The 13,773-nt window shown below is 59.1% G+C and overlaps 1 protein-coding gene across 9 annotated transcripts in view; it reads left to right on the top strand.

Annotated features, from left to right (window-relative positions):
- Nucleotides 1-13,773, top strand: part of HDAC5 (histone deacetylase 5) — a 101,070-nt gene that overhangs the window by 37,315 nt on the left and 49,982 nt on the right. The window lies entirely within an intron of this gene.

Here is a 13,773-nt window from a genome sequence, read left to right as displayed (position 1 = left end):
GTCTCTTGAGGTTGAGTTTGTTGGTGGGAGCGACGCGCGACCTGGCGCGGAGGGACAACGCGCCCAGGGCTCGGCGCGATCGGCGGGGCGCCGCTCCTGTCCCTTCACGCGGGCGCCTCGTTGTCCGGTGTTCCCCGGGAAGGGATTCATTTAGCTGCCGGCCACCTCAGGGCGAGGGGCTCTGGCTTTCCAACTTTCCGGCGCCGTTAGCATCGGCAGCGCTTGAGGAATGAGGCGCGCTTGGACCATCAGTTTCCAGCATGGGCCCCTGGGAGCAGGGAGGGTTGATCTGTTAGTGACCGGGGCAGGGGGTGGATGCCGGGACGTTCTGCCCCGATTTACCACCCCCACCTCTGGCTCCCGGAGATCTTTGATCCTCCTCTGAAGGCAGGAGGGAGATATTTCCTCCCCTCTTCCAGTTTGGCCTGCAGCCCCATTCAATGCCCGTTGGCAACTGGCTTCTGCAGACAGAGCCCCCTGCAGCGTGGGATCTCAAGTGGACAGCGTCCGCTTCCATTTTAGCCCCGGCTCGCTGCCTTCGGGTACCTGAAATCTTAATAGCATTGACTCCCTTCCTTCCTTCCTTCCCTGGACTGGGAGATGCCTCCGAACCCCTGGGCTGCCCCCGCCCCTCCTGTAGCTGCCCCCCCCCACTTCTCTGCCCTCCCCTCTCATCCCAAAGAAGGGCTCCGTGTTCACAAACAGCAGCCATGCCCTTGTGTCAACCGGGACGTGGAATTGGGAGCTGGCGCTCTCAGGGCAAAGGAAATGGGGGGAAGGGGCAGCAGAGGGGCGTGGGGGTGCGGGAGAGAAACACAGAAGCCCGTCACCTTGTGATGGCGCAGAACCGTCCGCAACGGGCTAGGAGACGCGCTGGCCCGTCCGTGCCCGGCGTGGCAAATGGATGAGCGAGGGTGTGTAACAAGGGGAAGCAAGTGAGAGGATGTAGGGCTGGATGAAGCGCAGGTAGTTATGTCAGCGTTACCTAATCCTGGTGGAGTTTGCAGCTGGCCGGATCCCTTGGCTTTGGGAGGATTTGCTGGTGTGTGTGTGCGCGCGTCAGGATTTGGGTGCCTGCTTACTACAAGTTGTAAAGCAGCCTGGCTGGGACTTGGTCTGACTCTGCTTGGATGCTGTGGCTCCGTGGGAAGTGATGGGTTTTGATGCAGGACTTGCAGGGTGAGCTTTTTTCGCACAACGCACAGTCAACCTGTGGAACTCCTTGCCAGAGGATGTTGGGAAGGCCAAGACTATAACAGGGTTCAAAAAAGAACTAGATAAGTTCCTGGAGGATAGGTCCATCAGTGGCTATTAGCCTGGATGGGCAGGGATGGTGTCCCTAGCCTCTGTTTGCCAGAAGCTGGGAATGGGCGACAGGGGATGGATCACTGGATGATTCCCTGTTCTGTTCGTTCCCTCTGGGGCACCTGACACTGGCCACTGTCGGAAGACAGGATACTGGGCTAGATGGACCTTTGGTTTGACCCAGTGTGGCTGTTCTGATGTTTCCGTGGCCTTGTGTTGTGCAAGAGGCCGGACGCAGTGATCCCATGGCCACGTGTTCCGTTATCCCTGGAGACGCTCTCAGGACGGGCTGGGGGAGGGACATGGGTAGGATCCTGGTCCTTTCAAAGTGGGACGGTTCTGGTCTGCAGGCGAACGCAAAGATGTGCCTAGAAATCCATCTTGGGCAAGGCTAAGACTTTGTCACTGAATGTTTTAGTAAAGTTCATGGCAGAGGTGCGGGGGGAACCAATAAGCCACAGAAAGGTCACCAAATAATGTTGTTTTTTGCTCCATCAATACACACAAGACAGTAGTGGAGGGTGCTGAAAAGTGAGCGAAACTGATCTGCACTCACCTCACAGCGGCAGCTCCTGCCCCACGAGTCTGGGCCCGGTTCCTTGCTCTGGGACCTGGCACATGGGGTCAGGTTTGGCCCATCTGCCTCTCCATCTATGGAGGGGTGCATGGGCCAAACCAGAATGGCCCAGCGACCCCATGCGCCAGGTCACAGTGCCGCTCGGCTTGGGGGCTCACGGGTAACGCACAGTGCCCGGTTTTCTCCCAAGAACGGAGGTGGTCCCCGCTGGAGTCTTTATTGGACAGAATATTAGTAGCCACCAGTTAGGCACGTTCCTGGGACAACAAAATCGGAGCAAACAATTTAATTGTCCCCCCCCTTCACATATGTACAGCAGCGTTTGCCCTTTAATTCATGCTGCCCTCTAGACAGAATCTGGTCAATACGGTCTGACCCTGCCCATCCACAGGCCTCGAAGAGAGGCAGAGCTCCCTACTCCCCCATTCACAGAAGGAGGGAAAGTGATTTGCCCAGAGAGACACAGCAAGGCAGTGGCAGGGCTGGGGATTAAACCTAGGTCTGTGCTCCCAGTCCCCTGCCTTGCCCTGCCCCACCGCTGCCTCCAGCAGTCAGCTTCTTACGCACGCACTGTGCCTCGGCCTTTGTCCAGCTCTGTAACCGCTCAGCCTGCGGTTCCCCAGAGCACAGCGGCCTGCGGGCGCTGGATTGTGGTCTGGTCGGCGCGTGTCACCCGGGGGAGGTGCTGAACGGGGCGCGTTCGGGCTCCGAGCGCTGCTAAGCTGTGACGTTACAAAGTGTATCCCGGATGGGCTCCCTCTGGTCATGGAAACGGACACGGTGCCTCTGATCATGCAGCGCTGGCCGGGGGCGGGGGGACGGCACGGAGACACCCCCCATCTTGCTGCTTGTGTCCAAGGGAAGCCCGCGCCTCGGCCCCTCAGTGGGAATGTTTAAAAGGAGCACGAGTCGCCGTTCGCCAGCCGTGAGTCACCCTGTCTGCAAAACCATAGGGCTGGGAATGCAGGGCCGCTCTGGCCATCTCACCGGCTTGGCATCTCCGAGGGCGCTCGCACAGCATCGCCGGCCCATGCCACGGCTGCTAATAAAGGATTTTTTTTTTTTTTTTTTTAGAGGGGGAGGAATGTGGAATGTAAACACATGTTTCAAATAGAAACCTTGTAACCTTCTGGGATAAACAGGCCGTCACGCGGCCGGGGGAAAGGCTGGAGACTCCACATGGGACGTTTCAAGTGATATTCCGCCCCTCTCCCCTTTCATTGTGGAGGTGAAAGGAAAGATGGCAAAAGAGTTAACCCTGGTTCCCCCTTGGGGTTCGTTTGCTGCACACCAAACCCAGACTCAGGTTTGAGTCCAAGCTCCCCTTCCGTCCACACGCACCTCAGGCTGACTTGGATCGGTGGGCACCCGGGGGGGCCTAGAACCCTGCTAGGGGGGCTTGTCAGAGCCCGAGTCCCAACCCCATCCTTTTGCAGGGTGCACGCAGCTTCAGTCACACCCGAGGCCGAAGGTCCGTGTGGTGCAGTGTGGGCGTGTTAGCACGGCTGAGAGACCCAGCAACTGCCAACCCATGCAGTGTGGACACTCCGGCACAGGGTTGGAAACGCAAAGGAGACAAACCCGGGTCCTACAGACCCGGGCCCAGTGTGCAGGATAGACATACCCTCTGTATCTTAAATCTTAAAGCAGGGCACCCAAGAACCGAAGCCCCCAAAACTAGAGGCACTTCTGAGACGGCGTTTCTACAGCCTTTTGCTCCAAACTGCTTCAGAAATGATCAAAGCTAAAATGCGGCCAGCTCTGGGGTGGAGGGCAGCAGGCTGCTTGGCACACTACACACAAGTGTCGGAAGGGGATTGGATCTGAGGGCTCCCACCGAATCTTGGTCCACACTGTGTGTTGGCTGCTCCTGGCAGAGTCCGGGGCTAGTTTGGGAGGAGCAGACAGCACGCGAGGCCGAGACCTAGGTTTGGGATAGCAGAGCATCTCGTCGGTCAGGGTTAGTGTCTCGGTAGAGGATGGGAATGGTGCACAATAAGAGGTACTGCAGGCCAGGAACTGGGTCCTGGGGTGTAGCACTAAAAACCTGCAGACCTAGGTTCCATTCCTGGCCACTGACTCACTGTGTGGCCTTGGGCAAGTAATTCGGCCTCTCCGTGCCTCAGTTTCCCCATCTCTCGTTTATGTTACAGAAGTGCCTAAAGGCGTGATTGTGCTCGGTGCTGTACAAACACACAGCGAAAGGTGGCCTCGGCCCCAGAGAGTTCATATGCTAAGTAGACAAGACAGCTGTGGGGTGGGAGGGGAGGTGACTTGTTGGAAGTCTCTCATCAGCTCATTGGAAGAGCTGGGAATGGACCCTGGGTCTCCGGACGTACGCCATCCACTAGGCTGTACTCTCTCCCCTGCCTGATAGCGGCTAGTGGTACTGAGCTACCCTTCGAAAGTGCTCTGAGCTCTGCCGCTGAGAAGTGCCAAGTATTGAAATTTACAAGCAGGGAATTAACTCATAATGGCAATTTACAGACAGACAGATGCACTTAGGACGTGTGCACAGACTGCAAAGGGTTAATCTAGGGGTGGCTACTAGCTTGTATCCTGGGATAGCCCGCTCTCTCCCAGCATCCGGGGACCTGAGATGCTAGTGGATGCAAAGGGGAAAAAAAAACCAAACCATAACGGGTGGTGCTGAAAGATCCACCATCCCAGCTGATGAAATTCCCATGTCACAGCCAAGGGCTGCATTGCACAGCAGTGACTTTCGTCGCTGTGAAAACCCGGCTGGCTTTTCCGCTGCTGAATGTGTGCGGGGCTGTTGGCTTGGGAAAAGCCCTGCGCTGGTTTCACAGCCTGCTAAGCTGTGGGATTGCGGTGGGCACACCGTCGGGTCTGCTGTTATCCTCGCTGCTTTTCAGGGCTGGGCCAGGCCAACCCGAGCCCCTCCGCAGACTGTCTGGGTGTGTCCCCTGGACGCAGGACACAAGGTTCAGCCCTGCCCTGTAAGGGAGAAAAGGTGGGAATGTCAGCGGGAGGGTAACCAGACCTGGGGTCCTCAGACCACGGTTCCATTCCCACCTCTGCCACTGACTTGCTGGGTGATCTTGGGCCAGTCACTTTAACCTCTCTGTGCTCACTCTGTTTTCAAGCGGGAGCTCTCCCGGGCAGGGCTCTCTCTCACCAGGTGTCTACGCAGCACCCAGCACAGAGGGCCCTGGTTTTGACTGGCACCGCGGTGCTCCTGGGATAAAAGTCATGCGACTCCTAGATCTGTCCAGCTGGGGCTGTGATAACTGGGGAATCTGTGTGTCTCATGCTGAATCAATAACCCACCAGCTCGGCAGGCTCCCCTGAGTGGGATGATCTTGTATCTCATTTATTTCAGGCTGGAGCCTGGACGCTTTCACTTGCTGATTCTCACCGTGCTGCCAGTCAGGTTGAAATGTCTCTTCTCCCCCCAAACAGCTGTCAGAGCGAGGGACCGGCCACCCCGGGGTGCTGGATTGCAAAGCCAGCCCAGGCTGGGTACTTGTGACTCCGCCCTGAATGTTTCTGGGCTCACGTTGTCCTCGGGGGCGGGGAAGAGGGGGTCTGTGACAGCAGGGGAAGGGGGGAAAATCGCTGGAGGGGAAATGGATCCAAAAACAGGAGAGAGAGAAATGCAGAGATGAGACTGACTGAAGGAGCAGAGACGGGGGAGAGAGAAAAACCGCCTATGCACTGACCTGTTAACGATTTATATTTCGGCGCCACCCCAGGGTCCCGATCAGGGATCGGGGCCACATTGTACAAGCGCGGCATGAGAGACAGTCCTTGCCTGTCTAAGTCAGGCTGTCTCTAGGGCAGCCCACTTATCCTGGTCTAGCGTGTGTGTGTGAGTGAGAGAGAGATTTGGATTTATAATGGAAACCAGCCACAGCTCCTCTTGCCTTTCCCCAAAACACTCCCAAGGCACCAGTCCTCGTTGAGGACTCTCCGCTGGAGTCTCTGGGCTATGCCAGACAAGTTCAGAGCATTCTGCAGCGGAGACGTCGTGGTGATTTTCACTAGCTCTCATTGGGGTTTGAACCGAAGCAACCCCTAGGGCCTCCCCCCAAAGCGTGCCAGGGACTGCAGAGATGTAGCGTGAGAGCACCGGCCACCAGGAGCGTACGGTCTAGAGAGACCGGGCAGACAGCAGAGAGGGATTTATGGACACAGAGGCCCAGAGAGGTTGAGGGCTGGGTTTTCAAGGACTCAGCCCCCCACAATTGGGCCCAGATTTTCAGAAATCCTCAGCCCCCAGCGGCAGCCACGGTGACACCTTTGGTACCAGCAGGCACTGTTCTCTGGAGAATGAGGCCCCAGCCCTTTTGAAAATCTACCCTCGTGTGACTCTAAAGTCACCCCGTGCCCTGCAGTGAATCTGTGCTCCTGGCCACCAGCCGGGGAGCTGGCCCTGGGGCTCTAGTGAGATCCTCATTGGCACCAGCCTCTCCCTGGTCAGGGCCACCAGGTCTCCTGAGACCCAAGCCCCCTTCCTCGCCTGAGTTTCCACCCTCTTGTGTCTTACAGACATCAGATCCCACCGGACTCCCCCCTGTTGCTGGCAGGAAGAGCACTCCTGGGGCAGTTGGGGTGGGATTGGCAAAGACCGATCCCCTGAGCTTGGTTCCCCTGTTGCTCACCCCGGCGTGAGTCCAGAGGCCTGGGTGGAGCTCAGTGGGCCCTCTGTGGCCTTGTATACTACGCTCCTCGCCAGGGCTCCGTGGGCAGCCGGTGCCAGCGGCAGCAGTGGGCTCGCTCTGGTGGCTGCAGCTCCGCTCTCTGATTTCTCAGTCCGGCTATTCCCGGTGGCGACGTGATCATGTAGGGCGCTGTCGAAAGCATGCCAACGGCTAAGAATACCGGGCCGGTATTTTTAGAGCTGAGTTTTAAGCTGCTTTTCGCTGCCAGCTTGGCTTTAACACCCTCCAGCAAGCGCTGCTCTAATCCCGCTCCGCTGCGGATCCTGGCAGCTGGGTGTGTTGCGGGAAGGAAGCTTTGCTCCTGTTGTGCCGTGGCCCTGCCAGGCAGCCGGCTGGGAAGGAGAGTTAGAGCAGTCTCACCCGCCTTAGCTATACGGGTTATTTCTCTGGCCCTTTGTAAAGGCCGGGGAGGCACAGATCAGTTAATCATCCCAAGGTCCTGAGCCCACCCGGTCTCCAAGGATGCCCGTGCCGGGCCGCTAACCTCCATGTCCTCGCCCGGGGTGTTCTGTACTGCAGTAACGTCTAGCGCCCCAGCCGAGATCACGCCCCTGGGTGCCTGGTGCTGTACGTACGCCTGGCAAAAGACAGCCCCTGCCCTAGGGAATTTACGATCTAAACAGTGGGAGAAGGGATCAGCCGTTGTACGGGGCGCGGAGAGGTGAGGTGATTCGCCCCAGGACACGCAGGGAGTCTGTGGCAGAGAGAGGACGCACCGTCTTCCAAATTTGAGGCCAGGGCTTTTAACCACAAGGCCAGCCACGCTTTATGCACTGCCTCCCTGCCGTCCAGCCTTAGCTACATGGCTCTTCACCGGAGGGAAATGTCCCCACGCAGGGCAGCCCTGCTTAGCCAACCAGTTTATAAACCAATTCGACGCGGTAAGATCCTGCGATTTTTGTGTAAACAAGGCTCCAGGCCCCAGGGGGAAGGCGTGATAGTTTCTCAGACGTGGCTGCTGCAGGGGACGCGAAGGGTGGGGAATGCAGACCTAGCCAGGGAGGGAACTGGACAGGTCCAGTGTTAGCCAGCGGCTGCCCCTCAAGGCCCGTTGTGGTCTGGAGAAAATTTCCTTTTAAACCCCGCGGGTGGTGCTGCAATTGGCGGTGTCGGCTCCGCTCGGAGCAGAGCTATCCTGCTGCCTCGCTCAGAGCCCGGAGGGGGCTGGGGTTCTGGCTCGGCCCCGGGGAAGCTCCCAAGGCGTTTGGTTTGGGCCCTTCTCTCAGCGGGGGAGACATGTCAATGGCAGAGCAGCGGGGCCGGGGAGAGCCCAGACGGGCGGAGGCTAAAGTCGCCCCGCGCCCTGCAGTGAATCTGTGCTCCTGGCCACCAGCCCTGGGGCTGTAGTGAGATTCCTAGTCCTCACTGGCGCCGTGAGGGAGGAGAGGGCCCTGGACCGGACCTGATCTTGGGCAAGCTGATGGGTCCACTCCCCTCCGTCACAGGGGTGTTGGGAAGCTGGCGTCCAGCAGTGGGTGCTTGGAGATCTACATGGCTGGGGAGCTGGGTGACCTCTGAGCGGCTGTTGGGAGCCCAGGCGCCGGGTGGTTGCCTCCAACCAGAGGCTCCCCCCGTGCCCCGGGGCGTCCCTCCCCAGCCTGCTCTCGCTCCCTGCGTTTGGGACGCAGCGTTGATGGGGCTGCGTGGCTCACCTCGGCCGGTGGCCCTGGGGGCTGCTGGGAACGCTCACATGGCAGGCCTTGCCCGCTGCCGGCCCGTCTGCGAGGGCGGGGAAGAAACCCTCTTTCTTGAGTGGGAACCTGATCATCTGCAGCTTGACGTAGCATCCCAGCTGTGCTTCTGGGCCTGCAGGGAGGGGCTCCCGCTGCAGCTAAAATGGCCGAGCGGCTCTCCGGGCCTGCTCCGTCTCCCATCCAGGTCAGTTTGAACGACATGAGACTCGCTGTCTGGTTAGGAATTTGGCTCTCTCTGCTGTAGTATCTGAGCACCTCGCAGCTGCCTTGCACGGTGTCACCTCTGTTTTACAGGTGGGGAAACCGAGGCACGGGGCCATCCAAGCCAGAATTTTCTTAAGTGTTCAGCAACCACAATTGGGGCTAGTTTCCCCTTTCTGTGCATAATATTTTCACGCTTTTGTCCTTGGGGGAAATGCTGTGTGTGTCCTTATCTGCTCCGCATTTCCCCCCTCCCCCCCCCCCGTGCCACCTCCCCCAGGCCTGCCTGGCTGGAGCAGGCTCTGCCGGGTTTGCAATGTTCACAGCTCTTTCAGAGGAGGGGGACATTTCAGGAGGGTGGAGCATCCTCATTCGCTCCCCTGCCCAGCGTGGTTCTGGCCCTGAGCCCTCCCTGCAGGGCCTCGCCCTGCTCTGTGGGGAGGAGGCACCTGCCAGCAGCCCCTCCCCTGGCCTTGCAGACCCTCTCTTGGCAATCCTCCGAGCTGCTTCCTTGGGCACTTGCACCTGGCTCTTGTCCCTGCTGCTCAGGAAGAATTGCACCATCTCCTTGGAGTGGAAAATTAATTGCTTGCAAGTGTCAGGTGCGAGGTCCCCTTGGTCCCAATTAAAGCGGTGGGAGCCTGTTTGTAGGGGCTTCCTACCTACGTAAATCCCTCTCCCCAGAGCGCCTGCCAGCCCTGAGGAGTGTCCCTCGCGTCCAGGCGCGGCCGAGACTTCCCTGCGCCTCTGACTGCCCCGGGGTGGGGCAGACCTGGGCGGGAGAAACGCAGGAGGGATTTAAATGCACCTTCCTTGGAGAAAATCTGAGCTTTGTAAACTCGTCCTTTCGCAGTCCCTGTCTCCCCCCAGCAGGGGGCGCAGTGGGAGGGAGGGTAGCGCTGATGGGGGGAGCTCCCAGCCTGTCCCAGCAGGGGGCGCTGTAGGGGATAGTGCAGGTTTCAGCAGGTGGCTGTTCAGAGGGGATCTCTTTAAAAACCGGGATCCTGCACCTGATGCCTCTTGCAGGCTGGATTTCTTCCTTGCGCTTTTAGGGGGCAGGACCTGAAGCGCTCTGGATTTCAAAAGCAGGGTGCAATGATTGGCTAGTGGGTTAGAGCCCGGGGCCGGAGAGCCAGCCCACCCGGGTTTTATTTCTTGCTTAGAGCAGGTGCCAGGGAAGCAGGACTCCTGGGTTCTCGTCCCAGCTTTGCCCGCAAGTCCATTCCCCACTCTGTGGCTCAATCCCACTGGGCAGTAGGGTGGGGTAACCCCGATGCGCCGCTTGGGCTTTCCCGTTTGCAAAGCGCTCTCGAGACCTTTGGACAAAATTCCAAATCTATTATTATCCTGGCTGGGGGGTTTTCTCGGTCGGGGGATTGAATCAATACAGACGCCAAGACTGAGGTCGGAGACGAATTCCTTTCCCTTAAAGAAACGGGGGAAATATCTCCAAGGGCTTCGGAGTTATAGGAGTGTCAGCAACTGCACTGGTTTCCCGAGGGGGGCATGGGAACCCCTCGGGATCTTCCCCCCCACCCCCTGCCCTGTACATCCATCACCTTGAGATGTTCCACAACCCAGCAACCTTTGACCACGATGATCTCACCATTGTTGCTTTCCGAGGTTGCCAACCTGGCTCTGATGGCAGTCTCCAGAAGGGACTGGCCCAGCTCGGGGGAGGTAGATTCCACTCTCAGCTGGACCCGTGGCTACCGCAGTCCCTGGCCACAGCAGTGGTTTGATTGCATGGTTTGTTTACGAAGCTGTTTTCTTCCCCTTCAAAGCTTCCCGGGCTCTTTTAAAGAGACACCGTTCTAAAATAAGAGCGAAGCTGAACTCGCCGGGCCTGGATTTTCTGTCGCCCTGCACCTTACCCCTGTGCAAAACGCGGCCGTGCTGAGCGGACAGCATATGACGCTCGCTTTGCGCCGCACTGAATGACTCTGGAGCCGGAGTCTCGCTCCCGGCAGCGTCAATCAGGAGTCACTCCACTGGCGCAAAACGGCCAGGAGCAGAGGAGAGTCGGGCCCAAAGGCTATAAATACACAGAGCGTTTCTGGTGACCCCAGAGTCATGGCAGCAAAACCAGAGGCTGGCAAACGCCAGCCGCTGGGGAGTTTTGAGGTGGGTTGTAAAACTCCTGAAAATAGACTCAATGCAGGACGAAACCGCCGCCCGCTTTGCTACCCCCCTCAGTCTGGCTTTGAACATTCCCTTGCGGCAGTAGCATGGCCTAGTGGGTAGAGCGCCGGGGTAGGGGTTCGGTAATCTGTTTTTGCCCAGCTGAAATTCAGCTCAGGGACTGGGGTGACTCTTGTTTTCGGTACTTTGCTGGCCCCCTATTACTGTGATATCCAAGCACCTCACGCTCTTCAGTGTGTTTATTTTCACTCACCTCTGTGAGGCAGGGCAGGGCAGGGCTGTTATCTGTATTGTACAGATGGGAAACTGAGGCACAAAGAGGCTAGGTGGCATGCCCAGGATCACAGGGTCTGTGACTGAGCAGAGATTTGCACCCACCTCTCCCACTGCTTGACTCCCTGTGTGTGACCGTGGGCAAACCACGGAATTTCTCCGCCCCTCAGTGTCCCCCCCGTGTTGACTATTGCCGGCTCTGTCTCTGCAGCACCCGGCACCGGGGCACCCCTGGGTGCTGCCATCAGATATACCGGGAAGGAAGGGATGGAAGGCCCTGGATCTTTCGGCGCTCTGGCCCTGCGGTGTCCCCGCTCCCCTCCCAGTGAAAGAGGGAGATGGTTGAGGGCAGCGCACGCTTTGCTGTCACACCCTTGGAAAATGACTGGGTGTGTGTGGGAGGCACGGACCTGGGTGGATCATCTTCCCCGACCACAAACGCCGGCTCTTGTATTTTTACATGCGTCTAATTGGGGAGAGAGGCCGCTCCTGCCCCTTCTCGGCTCCCTGGGGCTTTGCCGTGGAATTTCCCTTCCCCTTTTGGGGGGGCAGTGGGGGAGGGTCGGCCCTGCCCTTCGCTGACCTGGGCGCCGGAGCCGTTTGAGGGGGGGGGGGGGGAAGTGGCCATGGAGGCAGTTGCGACGCCGGCCCCTCTGCAGGGCTCAGCTACACGCGAAACGTGGTTTGTGACTGCGTGGTTGTACCAGGTTGCCAGCCTGCTAGTGCCCAGGGTTGTGCCACAAGTACCCAGTGTAGGGAGGATCCCAGACACGTGCCCTAGAGCGCTGGTTATGCCATGTAAGTGCTGCGGGGCTAGTATACAAATGAATTTCTTGGACCCGTGCAGCCTGCAACCTGGCTGCTTTGCAGAGAGGCTGGGGGGGGGGTTACTTAGGGTGTCAGTCCCCCCTCTCCTGCCGGCTGCACGTGGGACAGGCAGAAAGGTGCACCAGTGACAGCAGAGGCAGCATGTGCAGACCCCACTTCTGAGGGCCTCAGAGCTTTTTGCACCCTGTGAGCCATCAAATCACAGGCTTTGCCTGGTGGTAGGGGAGGATGATAGTAAATCAGGAGATATCTAGGGCTTTACAGCTGTCACTGTTCCACGCTCTGTGGCCACTGGGGATAGCGGGGCTAGAACTCAGAGCCTCCTGCTCCAGAAGCACAAGCCCTGGAGCTGAAGATTCTCTGTTAGCCATATAGGGCTAATGACACACAGATAAACCGTCCTATTTCATCCAGTAGGGGGCAGCGGTACTTAGGTATAAAGATGATGCCTAGTCACCAAGTTGAGTGCCTGAGATGAAAGTTCCCAAGGTTCTGACCTGGGGTTTTGGTTCAGCCCACTTTCCGACGACTGGGATGTTTGTTTTTGCTGGGGATGAAGGTGCAGCGCGGATGTTGTGATGTGTGGGCAGGACTTGTTTCTGATTAGCACCCGATCACCATGTGTATCGGGGCAAACGCTTTCCAAGGAGCCTTGCTCAGGGACGGACACTGGATCTCAGCAAATACATGCACTCGCCTCCAGCAGAGGACTCCTGCTGCCCAGTGCTTAATTTGTACAGTACCAGGGCTGAGCCCCGATGCCCCTGGGCCAGGCGGTTCAGAGCCCCGGCGGTTCAGAGCCCCGGCGTCTCTGGGCCGGGCGGTTCAGAGCCCCAGCGCCCCTGGGCCGGGCGGTTCAGAGCCCCGGCGGTTCAGAGCCCTGGCGTCTCTGGGCCGGGCGGTTCAGAGCCCTGGCGGTTCAGAGCCCCGGCGTCTCTGGGCCGGGCGGTTCAGAGCCCTGGCGGTTCAGAGTCCCGGCAGTCTCTGGGCTGGGCGGTTCAGAGCCCCGGCGTCTCTGGGCCGGGTAGTTCAGAGCCCCGGCGGTCTCTGGGCCAGGCGGTTCAGAGCCCCGGCGGTCTCTGGGCCAGGCGGTTCAGAGCCCCGGCGGTCTCTGGGCCTGGCCGTTCAGAGCCCCGGCGGTCTCTGGGCCTGGCCGTTCAGAGCCCCGGCGGTCTCTGGGCCGGGCGGTTCAGAGCCCCGGCATCTCTTTCATTACACATTAAGCCCTGCTGCTGCTCCCGCAGGGACTGGACCGTCCAGGGCTGGGAGATGGGGAGTAACTGACTAGGGATCAGGATGGGATCTCTAGAAGAGCAGGCGCTGTGATTGGTATAGGGAGGCGGAGCTAGTCACCTTGCTCCCCCCAGAGCTCATTGGAGCCTGGCCCGCTCTGGGGGTCTCTATCCAGCCCTGTTCCAGAGGGGCTCCGAGTGGAGGAGGTCGGAGCATGGCGCGGGTCGGCAAGGTGCCAAGTACTTTTCTCACGGCGGCATTGGGAGTGGAAGCGACTTCCCTTCCTGAAGTGCAGCCGGGCCTTGGCTGTGCTGTGGTTTGGTTTGAGCCCCTTGGCGGTCAGTCCTTTCGCCCAGAATCCTTTGCTGCCCTGTGCGGCTGGCGGAGGTTAAGGGGGCAGCGTGGTCTGCCCTGCCATGGAGCCAGCGTGTCGGATGTCTACCCTGGGTGGTTATACGGCTCCCTGGCCGTAGATCAGAGCAGCTCACAGATCACTCTGTCTCTGGAGTCATAGAGTGGTGCCCTACCCACTGGGCCGGCCAGCCTCTCTGCCTCCCCGCCACAAGCTAGCGTCCGATGGAGCTGTGGGCTGGGCGGCTCCCCACCGCCTACGCCCTGCTGCTGGCCGGCCCACCCTCCCGCCGTGGGATGCCAGCCGCCACCCCTTGCAGCTTCCCCCCTGCGGGAGCCAGCCAGGCTGTGCACCCTCTGGCCAGAGAAAGCCACTTCTAAGCAGGTCTCAGTGCGCATTTGGCAGGGGCTGGCCCAAGCTGCCCCCTTCCATCTGCTGCAAGGTCAGGGTTATTTTTAGACTCCTTGCCCTGGTGCTGTTGAG

The sequence above is a fragment of the Chrysemys picta genome, chromosome 24 (genome assembly GCF_011386835.1).
Source record: "Chrysemys picta bellii isolate R12L10 chromosome 24, ASM1138683v2, whole genome shotgun sequence".
NCBI lineage: Eukaryota > Metazoa > Chordata > Testudines > Emydidae > Chrysemys > Chrysemys picta.
This window is presented reverse-complemented; position numbering and strand designations above follow the sequence as displayed.